The sequence below is a fragment of the Molossus molossus genome, unplaced genomic scaffold, assembly GCF_014108415.1.
Source record: "Molossus molossus isolate mMolMol1 unplaced genomic scaffold, mMolMol1.p scaffold_m16_p_7, whole genome shotgun sequence".
NCBI lineage: Eukaryota > Metazoa > Chordata > Mammalia > Chiroptera > Molossidae > Molossus > Molossus molossus.
In genome coordinates, this window is record NW_023425401.1 from 61975029 (window position 1) to 61991994 (window position 16966).

The following is a 16966-nucleotide window of genomic DNA, read 5'->3' on the forward strand; positions in this document are numbered from 1 at the left end:
TTGTACAGATAGAGTGGGAGGGAGAGAGAGGAAGAGAGAGAGAGAGAGAAACATCGACCTGAAAGGGACACATTGAGTGGCTGCCACCCGCACGACCGACCAGGGCCGGGGACAAACTGCAACCGAGGTACGTGCCCTTAGCGGGAACCGAACCCGGGTCTCTCTGGACTGCAGGCCAATGCTCTAACCGCTGAGCCAAACTGGCCAGGGCAGAAAGTATTTTTTCTTTAAAGCTTTCCCTTCCATTCTCTCCTTGTCAATAATAATACTTTCTCTCCAATCAGAACATCTTAGAAAGGATCAAAACATGCCACATTTGGATGTACTCAAACCAGCAAGTATACTACTTTTAAAAGATAAACTAAGGCATATTACAAAAGTTTAAAGAGTTTCTTTGAGGAAAAATCTATTTGAATCAGTCAGCATTGAATCTAGCGATACAAAGGCACTGTTGGGAGCTATGTGAAATGAAAGACTTCTTTAGGCAGAAGGGAGTGGGAACTAGGAAGTTACACTAGGAAAAAGTGGGTTGTTATTAGAAGGTTACTTTCTTTTAGGGGATGGCAGGGGTCTAACAGACAGATTACCTAACTGTTGCTGATCAAGAGATTCCTGATTGACTGGTTTATGATTCCATTCTGAGAGAGCTGAAACTGTAAGTCTTAGTTAGCATAAGTGACCCCATGCTGGGTCTGATGTCCAGAAGCACAAATGACTTGATAAGGTTCTATTGAAGTTAGTAAAGACACCTGCCACTCTTCAACAGGCAACTGCAACACGGTATAGATGACTGTGGAGTGAAAGCCTCCCTCTGAAGTGAGGAGCAACTGGATTGGGTACAGAAGACTGAGATGAGGCCAAGAGCTTCGATTTTCAGTAACCTCTACAAAGCTGCTTGCAGTTTGATTTAATTAAATCCCACTAGGAATGCACAAAAACAATTTTTGAAGCAAACTATTTCCTGTTGTTCTATGCTCTTATGTCCATATAAACCACTGCCTTTTAACTCCTATGTGTGTGCAAAATTTAGTACTTTAAAAAATATCTTTAGCCATGACCCGTTTAATTAGACACCAGGTACCAGGCAAGCCTAAGCCCTGAGTCCTGATTGCCAAGAAACGAGGGCAGACATTCTCTTCACCAAACAGAAAGGAGGTGGCTGCATCTGAGCATAGTTCCATGTTCTCTAGGAAGGTAGCAGCAAGGGCTACTACCCAAAGAGAATATTCTGGATATGGTCCCTGTGCAAAAAGGAGGAAACTATACTAGTCTTTACAGCCAACCTAGAAGAAAAGTTCTTAGCAACATTAGGACCAATGGCAAAGGAAGAATGTGCAAGCAGAATTCTTGCATTACCACGATGTCTTCTCTGGGTAGCTGGGAGTACTCTTACTTTTTATCTGGGTCTCATTTTTTTGAAGTATAAGCAGGAATATGAATTTCCATTCTAAAATAAAATGACATTTATTAATGGATTATTACTTTAAATAAATTATTTCTCTTTTTTCATTTTGGCTGACTTACCAGAAAAAAATACCTCTTGACATTTAGAAAAAAATATTTTATCCTGAGCTTGAGGTCAACCCTTGAGCCCTAGTTCCTTCAAGTATTTGCACTGCCTGCTCCCGCATCTGCTTCAGGGCCTTACTCAAAGTCACCTCCTCGGTGAGCCCTTCTGTGGCTGGCCTTGTCCAAAACGGCAACCTACACCTGACTCCCTAGCGCCTTTCCCTGCTTTATTTTTCTCCTAAGCACTAATCACCATCTAACATACTCTACCTTTCATTGATTTATTCTGTGTGTTGTCTTCATGAGTACAGAGATTTTTGTTTGCTTTTGTTCACACTACATTCTTAGTGCTTAGAACAATCTCTAACACAGAGAACGATAATAAATATCTACTGAATGAATTAATTAATTCCACAGAGTGACTGGATAATAAGGTTAACTTGAAATGTTATATTTAAAAGATTAATTTTGGCTAGCACATGCATAGAGAGATTTCCTGAAGGATACACAAGAGACTGGTAACAGTATTTACCTTTAGGGAGGACTTGAGAAGGAACAATTTACATATCATTTCAGAGCTGAATGTACTTCCACATCTTTAGATTAGAAATTTTTTATCACTCAGAGATAGCTGGATGATATAAATTGTGGGCCATTTTAAATTATTTTTATAACACTCAATAGTAAAAAAAATAAATGTTTATTTAAAATTAGTTAACCACATAATATATATAAAAACCTACACATAACCATATACAATTTGTTTTATGAGACATACAAAGTTAATGTAAAAAGATACATCTAATTACCCTTCTACTTTTCCAGTGCTCAACGATCTCACATATAACAGGATTAACAGATTTGCTCAGTACCAAAGACAACTGTAGCTAAAGGACTTCCTAATAATCAGGACACTTTGAACACTGAAAAACTTTATTTATACTAACAACATGGTGACAAGTATATCAATTGGGGCCAAGGCTTGAAAGCATTTCAATTTTCATTTAATTTCAAGGCGAGGCTATAATACAATTTAGTATCCATAATGAGATTTCTTGAGAAAAACGAAAGAAACCATGAAAACCAGAGTACAGTCAGGAAAGTCAGAGAGAAGTGAGTTGACAAAGTGGTAGAATTAAACCATAAGAGCATAGTTATTTAAAGAGTAAGAAAATTCGGACTGAAAAGAAGGCAGACATGGCAAGTGAATTCAACTTGAAATAAATACTGTTCTCAATGTAATTCAGGTAAACAAGAGACCAAGGCTATGTATCACATAAAGGGAAGATTTGTAGATTTGATAGTTTATTTTCTGGAAATGAAATGTAATATTAAACTTGGGAAATATGTTCTGGAGACCTGTTTGTGACTAACAGTGGCCTGTGGTGAATACGCATGGCAAATTTCTCAGAAGAAACAAGAGACAAAGGAAAGCACTGGAGGGATGGAAACTTATTTAGACAGCGAGAAAAGAAAGAAAGCATAAACTTATGAATCACGTTGCTCTTAGCCCACAATTCTTTTAACATCACTCAGCTGTTTTAGTGTCTTTTCTCCCCTTTCTCTCACTCTCTTTATTACTCCACTTTCCAACTAAAGACTTTGATTTTATTTTTAATCCATCTAACACCAGCTGTTGCCAGAGCCTTCCTATTAAAGGGCTTAGTTCAAATAGTCTGATCTTTAAAGCAAACATCCAGCGCAGGGAGCCAACTGGGTGTTTTGGAAAGAGCCCTGGCCTGAATGCCCGAGTCTGAATTCAGCTCTGCTTGTTCTAAGCTGAATAACGTGGGTGCAGCACTGAATCTTCCTGATTCTCACTTTTCTCATCCTGAAAATGGGAATAATGAGACCTACCCTTTCTGCAGAAAATAGTTAAGAGGATCAAAGTAGATAATGCATACTGAAAAGTACTATATACAAATGTAAGTTAATTTTATGGTGATTTTAAAGCTATTTTACTATTGCCAGTGTAAATATGAACAGAAAGGGAAAATTGCCTCATGAAAATAGCACAATGTCTTTCAATACACTTGCTCTATGTCCAGCTGTCAAAAGTCAGATAATGGATATTTTTTGGAGTGTTTTCAAAGATGCAAAACTTTGCTGCATTAGTATAATCACACCATGTTTTCTTTCATGAGATAAAAAAAAACTGAGACAATGAATATAATTTTACAGGTGATTTCTGAGGATATTTTATGAGCTAGAGCTAACAAATCAAATTACGGCATTTAAAAAAAAAAACATGCTCTTAATCTTTTTCTCATCCTTTCTACCACTGAATTCTCAGGAATATAGGAAAATTAATACAGAAAACTTAGGGGAACAAATATCTAAATAAAGAATGACACAATATATTGCTATTAGCAAACATAAACTTACTAATATTTATTTTTTTTATACTGTGTTTACATTTGAATAGTAAAATACTTGAACTAAATCTGTTATTGCTTTGCCCAAATCCCTCTTTTATGTGCTTAATAAGGTATGTGAAAAATACTGATTTTTTATTCAAACTCTACTTACCAGATCAGCACACTAAATAAAACCAAATCAATGAACAGAGAACATACATTTTAAGCAAGCTTTATAGTTGGTATACATCTCTAATTTTGGCATCAGTTTTAAACAAATCATTAAAACGATACCTGAGAGTGGGAACAAAAATCAGTCAGTCCCAGCAAGTAGTCAAACATCACTTTCCTCTGCACAGATATTACCTTACAAATGAAGTTATCTTACTGCTTCCTGTTTCCTCCCAGTCGCAAAAGAAAAATCTCAAACAAAGTGCCCATCCCAGCATATTTCTGCAGATAAAACGATGGCAACTGAACCTGCTGTGGCCTGACCAGGTGTCCTCTGTCAGCCAATCCAAAGCTACTCAGACCTCTGGGGCCTCCCAGGGTGATCAGTCTGGCTTTGTGGCAATACAATAGGGGTTAAGCATTTCGTTGTATCCATTTAGAAGCAAAAAAAATATGTCTAGTTGCTCAAAATTACTTAGCAAAATACACATAGGCTATGGTTTGGTGATATCACTGTTTTAAGAAAGAAACCACTCTATTTTCACCTATAGGGGGGAAATGTAAGGCAGTCTATAATTTATTTTTTTAACTAGTATTAAATTGAAACATTTTAGAATTCCTATCTGGTCATTGTTTAAATATTCTTTCATTGCAGGACATAGTGTTTGCTTGAGATGGCTTGTTTATTTCAGCATCAGAACCTATTTTACACACATGTCTACCTGCCATACATATAACTCACAACAATAATTTCTACCTTTTTCCTTTCATGGTACCAAGAAACTCTATTTGCTTCAGTTAATTTAATGTGAGATTTTAGTAAAAATAAATATTATAACTATTTTTATTTGTCTCTTTTTTCCTCCCTATTTATTTCTCAATTTCATTCCTCTTTTATGTTTCTCTAGTACCTACTGTCATTAGTATTTACCTATATAAGCTGTAAAAACTTTTAAATATTGTTTATTATTATTACTGTAAGTCAGATATTATTGATACATAAGTACACAAATAAAAATAATAAACAGTGAACAGGTATTTTCATTAGCGTCCTAAATATATCAGGGTTATATTTCATGTCAAAAAGATCTAAAGAATGTAATGGAAGGTGTTCTAAAATGTAGTATGTATAATACGACCTAACTGTTGACATTACCATGAATCCTTAAACCACCTGTTTTTGCTTGAGTTTCTAATGATTATTTTTCAAGCTTTATGGTTCTCTGGAAAAACTTCAAGGGAAGCAGGTTTACAAGTCATTCATCAGCTATGATTCAAGTTTAAAAAGTATCCATTTACTATATTTTCAATTACAGTTATTCACTTTCTAATAACAAACCTAAAAATCTGTTCCCCACTGATTATAGTGATTGTCATGAACAATGAGTAGATATAGTTCTTTGAAGCTCTTTTCAGCACTTCTTAAAACCTACTTAGAATAATGCTTTTGTTCACAAAAGCACAACCAAAATGTAACACAATCTCTTTCAAAGCACATTGTCAGGGAGATCAACAATAACCACAGTCACATGACCTCTAAAACCCAACCAAGTAGAGACATCAGAGAATCCTGACTGGGTCCTCTGTACAGCTGTTTCTCTGCTTACTATATTCTGATTAGCTTTAAATTTGCTAACAAAATCTTGAAAAATATAAAATACTTTTGTGATTTATTTTTTACTTTTTTAAAGATAAAACAAATATAGGGAAAGTTTTTAAAGGTGTTTCCTCCTGACCACATAGCTGCTGCTCTGTAGGTGTATTATTAGTGGCCCCAGCTGATGGGAATTACAAATAATCAGCTGTTCAAGTCACCAATATGTCACACACTGTTGGTAACAGAAGCCAGGCTGGAGAGTATGATTTATACTTGTTATCCCTTTTGGTATTTTCCAATCATTCTTTGGAGTGAATTTTACAAATTTAAACATTCCCACTGGAAAACAGAATGTAGCTATGTTTTTCTATTAATATGTTAACATAACCTTATCTTTTCCTAGTTAGATATTCCCACAGGTATAAAAAGGGCTCATACAGGAATTTAAAAGAAGGATGTATTTTATTTTATTTATATTTTTTTACTGGGGAGAGCACAAACATAGTCCCCCAATACCACAAATTATGCAGTCGAGTTTCCCACATTTGGGGAAATCGTAGGGGTCAGCACATCTGGAGAAGGCTGTATTTTAAAGAACAGTGTAAGGACTAGTTAAAATGGTGCTTTTAACTGTGACTGTGCTCTGAACAGTAAGGGCTGAATGGAGGAGAGACCAGTCTGACTCTGCAGCCTGACTGACAGTCTAATCAGAATTATTTCAGCACACTGCTTCACTACAGCCCAGACCCGTCGACTGCTGGATGTTCCTGCAGGCCCTCTTCTCCCTCCGTCTCCCACTGGGACCTGTGACTTTTCAACAGTAGTTACTCAGTGGGTTATATGCAAAACATTTTTTGGTAAACACAGGTACTGGGTTTAAAAGGCTTCTCAAAATCCTTAATAAAATATCATTTTATGACAAGAATGGGCATTGTCCCACTTTAAAACAGTGCCATTGGGACTGCCATGCAGAAAAGGTCCTATAAAGTAATTCTTTCACCTCACAATATATTTTTATTAAGAAAAGTTGAAGTTGACAGCTATTACTCCTTCCACAAAATCAGCTCTTTCTTTGAAAATGTAATTCTGGATATTTCATTTTAAACTCATCTTCCTGCTTAACACATCATTCTCAAACAGGTGGTTCCATTTTGGGGACCAGGTAAGGCAATGTATGGCACCAAAATGTACTTTCTCTCTGTCTTCCATATGCAGTCTCTCAGACTGCACAGCCTTATCTATTTCTGGTGTGTAACTGATTTTCTACGGTCTGGTACCCATTTTAATTTAAGTACATAATAATATCTGATGTGCTTTTTTAACAGATATAATTCTTCATTTAAATTTAAAATTATGTATCTAGATTTTGTTAAAATAAATACAATTAGAAATTTTCAGTTTTAAAAAAAGTACTTTCTATCCAAATTTTATAGTTCTAAATATCATAATGCATGTGTAGAATATTAAACCTCTGTGCCTCAGTTTTCTCATCTGTATAATGAGAACAATGTAGTACCATCATAAGATTGATAGGAGGATTAAATGACTTAATATTTGTAAATCACTTAGAACAATGCCTGGCACATAGTACATGCTATGTGGGTATTTGTATTAAATAAATGAAAATAAAGCAAATACCACCTATGAATTAGAAAATGAGCAATGATTCTTTTAGGCATTCTTATAGAATGGTAGAGTTTTATCCTGAACTATTAATATACCTTCATGGTCTTTATTTTTGTCATTAGTTAAAAGGCTTTTATATTTGCCCAAGTTCACATTCACTGTCAGTTTTCTGCAACATTTTTTTAATAGAACATTTCACCCCAACACTGCAGAATATACATTTTTCTCAAGTGCACAGGGGACATTCTCAAAGATAGACCACATATTAGGACACAGACTAAGTCTCTATAAGTTCAATAAGATTGAAATAATATCAAGCATCTTCTCAGATCACAATGGCATGAAACTAGAAAACAATTACAATAAAAACACTAAAAAATATTCAAACAGATTGAGGCTGAATAGCATGCGATTAAACAATGAATGGGTTACCAATGAGATCAAGAAAGAAATCAAAGAAACACACAACAACACAAAATCTATGGGACATAGCAAAAGCAGTTCTGAGAGGGAAGTTCATAGCATTACAGCCATACTTCAGGAAACAAAAAAGTTTCTATTATTTAACCCTAACAACAACTAAGTACTCTCAGTGAAGAAATGATAAATGCTTTTCTTTTGAATTCCTTTACAGGAAGAAAAAAAATGATGCCAATTAGCTGGTTGAATGTGAGATAAAAAGTTTGCTCAAGTAGTCTATAAACTGAGTAGGAGAAATGAATTGTCAATGTTCCATTCCCTTACCCTGCAATGCTTGGCTATATCCACAAGCTCACAGGCATCAATGGGCATGTTTCTCAAAGATGCCGATCTATAGGGTAAAGACTTGTTAAGTGCCATGTCATTTGATGAAAGTGTCACAAGAGCCATCTGTTTCTATAAATATAATTCAGAGACCCAGGAACCCCACAGATAATGTTATAGCACAGAAGACTGACACACTATTGTTTTTTCATTATTTAATGATAGGCAAAATGCCGAGATTCTAAAGGCATTGTGATGCTGAGTTAGGGAGGGAGACTGGGAAAATGTTAAGCTTAATTTCTCTGTAAGAAATGAAATACTGCCCTGGCCGGTTTGGCTCAGTGGTTAGAGCGTAGGCCTGTGGTCCAGAGAGACCCAGGTTCGGTTCCCGCTAAGGGCGCGTACCTCAGTTGCAATTTGTCCCTGGCCCTGGTTGGTTGTGCGGGTGGCAGCCACTTGATGTGTCCCTTTCACATCAATGGTTCTCTCTCTCTCTGTTCCTCTCTCTTCTTCCCACTCTACCTGAACAAAAAAATGGAAAAATGTCCTCGGGTGAGGATAAATAAAATAAAATGAAATACAATGAAATGAAATGAAATAAAATAAAATACTGAACAATAAGGTTTTAATTAAATATATTTAAATTTAATTTAATTTCTCCCTAGCAATAAGATATTTTTTAAGGTTAAGTTGAGTTTGGAGAGGAGTCAAAAACTATTACAACATCTCAGATATTTTTTGTACCTCTCAGACCTAATTTTCACTTCTCAAAGACTGATATCACCTCCACTGAAAATGCATATGTTAGATGTTTGAAAAGCATTTATATTCTCTCATTGTTGACTATAAAATTCTACATTTATCTTTATAATTGAGCTGGTTATATGTGTTATTCATTGATGTTTTTAGTTTTGTCTACTTGATCTGTTACTTTTCTAGTAGATGTATGTTAAAATCCTCTACTACGATGGTTTCCAGATCTTTCAGATTTTGTTTATATAATTCAAACATGGTTGCTAACTCCACAGGAATTTGTGATGATTATATCTTTCTGGTAGATTGCATATTTTAAAAATAAAATATGAATTATCTCTGTTAAAAAATTTGGTACACTTTTAAATATTTCAAGAGAACAGCAGAGATTTATTTTCTTTCTGAATCTGTGCACCATCAAAACAACAAAATATTCATTAATTCTCAGCTCCTTCTTTTTTTGTCAATCCCCATCTCCCTCTCACTCCTTCTGCCTCACCTTATTTCAAGTGTATATATTTATTTATTTAGAGTGGTTTTTAAAATATAAATTTTTATTTTAATATGTATATATATTTTAAAGAACTCTGATATTATTATAATTAAGAAAGATTCTGTAAGAAAATAGTTTTTCAAATAAAAGTGATCAAAATACTGGACACCTTTAATAAGAGTATTAAAATGAACCAGAATTTCTTGAACACTATACCTTTGCAATGCTTTATATAGAGTTCCTTTATGGCAATTCCTGTATGTATCAATATATTAAACAACATGCATTTTATTTAAAACATATGTCTAGTTGCATTGCACTTAAAGTCTTCTTAGAATTATCTTTATACACATGGAAGTTTATCGGACAATTAAAGAATAGAATAGCAACAATATAATCATAAATGAAATTTGGAATGATATAATGACAAGGGGTAGAAATGAGGAGAGTAAAAAAAAGAGGTTACAGGGAATAGAAAACATATTAGGGATCAAACCACATGAAATGCCCATTTTTAGGTGAAAGAAAGGTAAAATATCAGTAATTTCATATAATTCAACCTAAATACTTGCCTGGAACTTCCTTGCTCCAATAATATAAAAATTATTTAACAGAAATACAGTCCAGGTTCCCAGAGCAAATAATTCCCATTTCCTTCACTGATGTAAAAGAAGATTTATAGCCATTTTCTGGAAGTTTCAGTTTTTATAATCAATGACCTGAAGAACCAATACATTGCTGAAGTATGTTTGAATGACAAAGTAATTTTCTCTACCTCTTCTTAATTATACATTTACACACACACACACACACACACAAACACACACACACACACATTTTCTAGAATCAATCATCCCGGAATATATCTCTGTATAAGAATATAATACATGTTCATTTTTCATGTTTTTATTGATTTTTTTTTTTTTTTTTAGGGAGAGAGAAATATCAATGTGAGAGATATACATGAGTAGTTGTCTCCTGCACACCCCCTCACTGGGGACTGAGCCCCCAATCCAGGAATGTGCCTGACCAGGAATTAAACTGGGACCTCTTGGTACATGGGATAATGCTCAATCCACTGAGCCACACTAGCTGGGAATAAGTTAATTTTTTATAATGTCTACTTGTGACATCTGAAATCTTATTTGAATAATGCAGAAGTAATTCATTCATAAAATAAAATAGAGCCCTGGCCGGTTTGGTTCAGTGGTTGGAGACCAGCCCTAGGATCAAAGAGTTCTCAAACACATCAAGGGCATGTATCTCAGTTGCAGCTTTGATCCCTGGCTCCAGTCAGGGTTGTGAGGGGTCAACTAATCAATGTGTGTGTCTCTCTCTCCTCCTCCTCCCTCCTTCACATTCTATCTAAAAAAAAAAAAAAAAAAAAAATCAATGAACAAATATCCTCAGGTGAGGATTAAAAACATAATGATAATAAAATAAAATAGAAAGAGGTTTGCCAACTCTATTCTAACAACATTCACCAAAATCACCCAAACTGGAAATGTACTTTATAATTACATACTATATTTTTAAATCTTTTCTGAATTGTGAAATCTACCAACTCCTCTTAGAAAATTCTCAATGAATTCTCTTTCATTTCTCAATTGTTACAAGGATGTTTGTGGGACACATGAACAATCAGGCTCCCTTAGATTTATATTAGGAGTCCAAGCAATCTGTTGAAAGTATAGAATGCTAACTCAAGAAAATTCAGAAACCCCTAAAAACAGACAATAGGAAGTTTAAGAATCCAAGTTAAGTACTTCCCATCAAGATGGCAGCATAGGTAAACGCAGTACTCACCTCATCACACAACCACATCAAAATTAGAACTAAACTACAGAACAACTATCATTCAGAACCACCTGAAATTGAGCTGAATGAAGCCCTACAACTAGGAAATCAAAGAAGAAGCCACATGGAGACTGGTAGAAAGGGCGGAGGCAGGGACAGGCTGGTCCCACACACATGTGTGGCAGATAATCAGGAAGGTAACTTGGCTGTGAAGGTCCTCCCTGAGGAATGAGGGGTTCCCATTCTACACCAGACCCCACAGCCCAGGGTACAACTGCCAGAAACAGAAGTCCCCATAGCTTCTGGCTGTAAAAACCAGTGGGAATTAAGGCTGAGGGAGGCTGAGGCTTCTGGAGTCCCAGACAGTTCCTCTTAAAGGGCCTGTGCAGGGACTTACTAGGACCCACTCCCTCCAGGCTCCAACATGGGGGAGGCAGCTCAGCAGGCACCAGAGATACATAGGGAAGAAATGAGTTGTTTGGCATTGGGGTGAGGGCTGGAGAGGCAGCTTTCTCCTAGGTAGACATGCTGGTAGAGGCCATTGTTACTTTGGTGAGCACTTCCCCCCTGAAGCCCGCAGAGAGGCCCCATACCTAGGACTCCAGCAACGTGGCTTACACTATTTTCCCTGCACTCATGATTCCCTGAGGTCCTGCCCCACACAACTTCTGGGCCCACCCAAGATGTTTCCAGTGGCTTTACGATAAGATTGGCCTGTCTTGGCTCCTGCTTCAGATTTTCCTAAATTCTCTCAAATAAGCATCATCTGGCCTCAGCAAGCCCCCATACCTGTCGCTAAGTGGCCCCAGGCCTGGCACTAGAAGCAGCCGGCCTTGGTTCACACCTTGAGTTTGCCTGGGCATCTCCAAGACCAGCATAAGAAGCAGGCATCTGAAGATCACACTGTAGCTTATGCCTGGTGGCCCTGGGTAAAACACAGGCAGTGGCTGGTCTTGCCCCAGAGTCAGCACACCCAGTAGACACCCTCAGACTATGTTGAAGCATCACCACCCAACCACCTCCACAAGTGACACACTCAATGAGCAAACTCAGTGGGTACCAGAGCCCTGCTGAAGTAAGTCTTGCTCTGGGTGGTGGGCCCCTACACATCTGATCCCCCAAGGTAGTCAGAGGTCAATGGTCAGTGAGCACAGCCAGTCCTTGAAGCTGATCAGCCTGAGTAAAACCCTTTCATTGATGTGCCAACAGCAATCAAGACTCAATTACAGAAGAAGGGTGAACAGTCCATGAGGGCTGCACCTCGAGGGCTCACCTGGGTGATCAGGGAGGCTCTACCACTGAATGCTATAGGACACCTACTACAATTGAGGCCACTCTATGAAGCCTAGGAGACATAGCAACTCTACCTAACACATAGAAACAAACTCAGGGAGGCAGTCAAAATGAGGAGACAAAGAAACATGTCCCCAATGAAAGAACAGAACAAAAGTTGAGGAAAAGAACTAAACAAAATGGAGATAAGCACTCTAACAGATGCAGAGTTCAAGACACTGGTTATAAGAATGCTAATGGAACTTAGTGAGGACCCCAAGAGCATAAAAAAGGACAAGTCAGAAACAAAGGGTACACTAACTGAAATAAAGCATAATTTACAGGAAATCAATAGTAGAGTAGGAAAAGCCAAGAAGCAAACCATCAAGTTGAAATATAAGGAAGCAAAAAACATCTGATCAGAACAACAAATAGAAAAAAAGAATCACCAAAATGAGGACAACGTCAAGGGTCTACACCAATATTCACATCATGGGGCTGCCAAAAAGAGAAGAGAGAGAGCAAGGAATTGAAAACCTATTTGAAAAAATAATGACAGAAAACTTCCCTAACTTGGTGAAGGAAACAGACAAAGAGAGAATCTTAAAAGCCAAAAGAGAAAAGAAGTTAGTTAACTACAAGGGAGCTCCCATAAGACTGTCAGCTGATTTCTCAAAAGAAATTTTGCAGGCCAGAAGAGAGTGGCAAGAAATATTAAAGTACAGTTGGCCCTTGTTTATCGCTGTTATTCAGTTCCGGACTCTACCGCGATAAAGTAGGATTTTTTACTTATACAGTTGTCACTTGCCACTTTACACTTCGACTTTCGTGGCTTCACTCTATCATGGTAGAGTGAAGCCCTGAAAGTCAAAGCGCAAAGTGGTGAACAAGACTGTTATGAAAGGCAAAGACCTATAACCAAGATTACTCTATCCTGCAAAGCTATCATTTACAATCAATGTACATACAAAGAGTTTTCCAGACAAGAAAGCTAAAGGAGCTCATCACCACCAAACCAGTATTATATGGAATATTGAAGAGTCTTCTCAAAGGAGAAGATAAAAAAATATGAACAACAAAATGGCAAAAAGTACATTATCTATCAACAATTGACTCTAAAACAAAATGAACAAGCAGAACAGAAACAGACACAGAGAATTTGTTGTTGGTTCATGATGGGAGGGGGTTGGAGGGGTGGGCAACAAAGGTGAAGGGATTAAGAAGGAGGAATTGGTTGTTAGACTCACAAACCTCAAAGGGAAGTGGGGGTGGGAACAGATAAACAAAAGGATTTATATGCATATAAGAATAACCAATGAACACAGACAATAGTGTGGGGAAGGCAGGAGGGGGCAGGAGCAGGAAGGAGGGGGTCAAAAAAGGGGGGACATCTGTAATACATTCTACAATAGGGATCAGAAAAAATAAAATAGTTTTAAAAAAAAAGAATCCAGGTTACAATTTCCTAAAAGATCAAGGCAGCTATTTTAACTGAGTTTAAATTTTCTGTCACAATTCATTCTACTCATCACTCATCTTTCTTTTTCTTATACAACACCATAGAAAATAATGAAATTCTTTCACATCCTCCATCTGCAGTGTATCAGAATTTCCTTACAGTTCTTGTCTGAATGTGTGTGTGTGTGTGTGTGAATTCAACAAAGTTACAATCTTGAAATTTTTTATTTTTAAAGTTAACATTATGTCATAAATATTTTTATATTGGTAATAGTATTAAGAATTGGAATTTCAAGTGAATACCCAATATTCTACCATAATGTTGTGCCACAATTTTTATCACCAGACACCAAGCACTTTTGACACAAAGAACTTCTAAAAAACTTTTCTTAAAATAATTGCAAGTGAAAACATCTTTATGGATGTGCCATTTCACATTATTTTAAATGGTTGCATTGTTCTTTTCAGTGCAACCAGCAGTGTATGTGGTCACCTTTACATGTTGCAGTACTGAAAATTATCTTAAAATATTTTGACCAATTCAACAAATGTAAAGACACATTAATCTTTCTAAATTAAGCTTGTATTATCAGAATTTAAAGAGATTTCCATTGCCTATAGAGTAAAGTCCTTAGACTGTTATTCAAATTCCTTTACAATCTAGCCCCTACCTATGACTTCAAGCTGATATTTTGAGTTTTTAACACACGCAGGCTCTTCCATCGTCTACTATCCCCCCCCCATTCCAGCACTGCACCTCTATTGACTGTTTCCAGACATCACCCTAGGAGTGTGCTCCTCACTCCTCTCCTTTTGTTTAAGTCTCTCCCTTCCATCAACAATATGATAAAATCTATTTGCCTCATGACAATTTACCTGAGGTACACAGTCACCAGAGAACTGCCTCTCTGCTCTTAGGCCTTATTATCTAGCATTTATCTCACATGAATTACCTATTTTTTTGTGATTTAGTTTTTAAAAAATGTAATTGTCTCTTCCCAATTTGAATTATATGCTATTTCTATTAACTCTAATACCAAGCACTGTGCTTTGAACACAGTAGGTCCCTATTAACTGTTAGACCAATCAGCAAATGTCTGAGTATGGCTATGCTTTCCTGCATATCATTCTGTATATGAACTCATATATAATTTGAGAAATAAGATAAATTCAAACACAGCCATCCTCATCTGCTCACATATTCATTGACATGAATAATTAGTTTTTGGCCGTATGCCTTTTCTTCCATGTTGTCCCTCCTTATTCTTCTATACCTCCTGTCTTTCCTTTCATAATCTTTCAATCATTCCATCTTTTCCACCAATTCAGATGTCATTATTTTTCATTTTCCCTAAACCTTACTTCTTCCTCAATTATTATACCATGTTTCCATTTCCTTTTCAGCTCATTTATTCTATAAATTCACAGAGGGACCTAATGGTTAAGAACTTTGGAGTCAGACAGTCCTGCGTTCAAACTCTGACTCTGTCCTCTTACCAATTGTAACCTTAGGTCATTTTGCCTCTTCAAAGTCCATTTTCTCCACTTGTAAATGGCCCTAATAGCAGTAACCTAACCTCACCAAGTCTCAAGGAAAAAATATTAAAATATATGCAAAGCATCACCTGATTTATTCATAAATGCTTAATGTTAACTTTTAACAATCTCAATCTGCCTGTTTTATAAATAATTTAAAAATTTTGTCATTTCTCCCAATCACTCTTATTTTATTACTATTTATTATATAATTCGTCTCTAACTTTTCTTTCCTTTTTTCATTATTAATAAAGAAAATGGAAAATAAATGTCATTAATTAGTAAAGAAAAAACTAATGAAATGACTAACAGAATAAAAAAAAAATTGGAAGCAATTTTGTTTTCCCGTATCTTCTTTATCCAAGACTCTCCATTAGATTTTTTCTTTCCATGTTCACTGCATACCTTCTATTTCATGTGTGTGTTTGTGTGTACATATTCATGCCTGCAAAGTTTACACAGTTCTTTAATTCTTTTTATTCACAATCATATTCCCAAATATAATGTATTTATAGTTGGCATTTCTGAAGCCCACTACTGAACAGAGCCATCTTTTTATAGTATTGAAATATCCATAGAGGATTAGGAAAATGATGAGATGAGTGTCCATCTCGGGGAAGAATAGGGGAGGTCATCGTAGATTAAAAGAACAGGAGGAGCAAAGGTGAGGGAGGGACAGAAAGATAAGATTTGGCCTGGCCAGGAAAGAAAGCTGATTGAGATGGGGCTTTGTCACTGGTGACAGGCATGATCATTCCAGATGAGAAACCTGACAGTGGAGGCACGACCCCGCCTCCCAAACAGCTTGTGCCTGTGAGTGACTCACACACACTTGAAAGAAAGGCTTGCTAGCAAAAACCACCCTCCCCACTGGATTTCTTTCAGTGACTTTATGTGACTTTATGTATTTCCATTGACTGCTGCCATTTTACAGAAGATACACAGATGGCCTAAAGTCACATAGCAAGAAAACTGTGAAGCTGGAATGTGTTAATGTATAAACCTTCGTGTTAGTGGCTCATGTGTCAGAGGTATCATATCAGAATTTGTATTAAATCTCAAACTGACCATGTCATTCAAATCATGACTCACAACTGGTTCTATAAATCCATAAATGTTTCTGCCATGGATGTGTTTTCCTTCACAGGACAGATAGAAGATCCCCCCCTCCCCCCGCTTTTTTTTTTTCCTGATAACATTTAAAAAAAGGAAAAGGGAGTAGACACTTCCACTTTCCCTTCCTCACCTGGCTGGTTCATGTCCTGTGAATCTGTTTCACCAGTTCTTTTTTGCTTTGTTTTTGAGTTTTCACTGCGAAGAAAAGGGGCTGACTGGCTGGCTGCCAAATAAGGAAAAGTAATTTTGAGAATGCTTGGGCGATCTCAGATTTAACTATTTTAATCTCTCTTCCATCCTTTAGATTTTGGAAATGCTTAGCTATTTATCTCCAAAGATCTGGGCAAGGTTTTTCTTCCCTTTTAAAGCTAATTCCAAAGTGGTGGAGTAAAAAATACTCTTTCATGGTTTTCAGATTTATTTATTTTTCCTCCGTATGAAGCACAGAAATGGTATTGATATAAACTGATGGCAACCTCCTCTGATACCTCAAATTCCATTCCTAGGAAAGATCACTGCTCACACATAGGATGATGC

The 16966-nt window shown here is 36.5% G+C and overlaps 1 protein-coding gene and 1 non-coding gene across 13 annotated transcripts in view; both read right to left on the reverse strand.

Annotated features, from left to right (window-relative positions):
* The window catches only part of NRCAM (neuronal cell adhesion molecule), a 215444-nt gene extending 198828 nt beyond the window's left edge, over positions 1–16616 (reverse strand). For 8 of the 12 annotated variants that reach the window (XM_036247285.1, XM_036247284.1, XM_036247282.1 and 5 more), the window contains exon 1: positions 4161–4281. The gene's annotated coding sequence lies outside the window, so the exon portion shown is untranslated. Of the gene's footprint in view, positions 1–4160; positions 4332–16559 lie in introns of those variants that run through there. The other 4 variants (XM_036247286.1, XM_036247287.1, XM_036247278.1 and 1 more) reach the window with 3 other exon arrangements.
* On the reverse strand, positions 6119–6288 carry LOC118620618. Its single transcript, XR_004957514.1, has one exon. It is a non-coding gene; the product is annotated as a U1 spliceosomal RNA (small nuclear RNA).
* Positions 16617–16966: the final 350 nt, after the last annotated feature.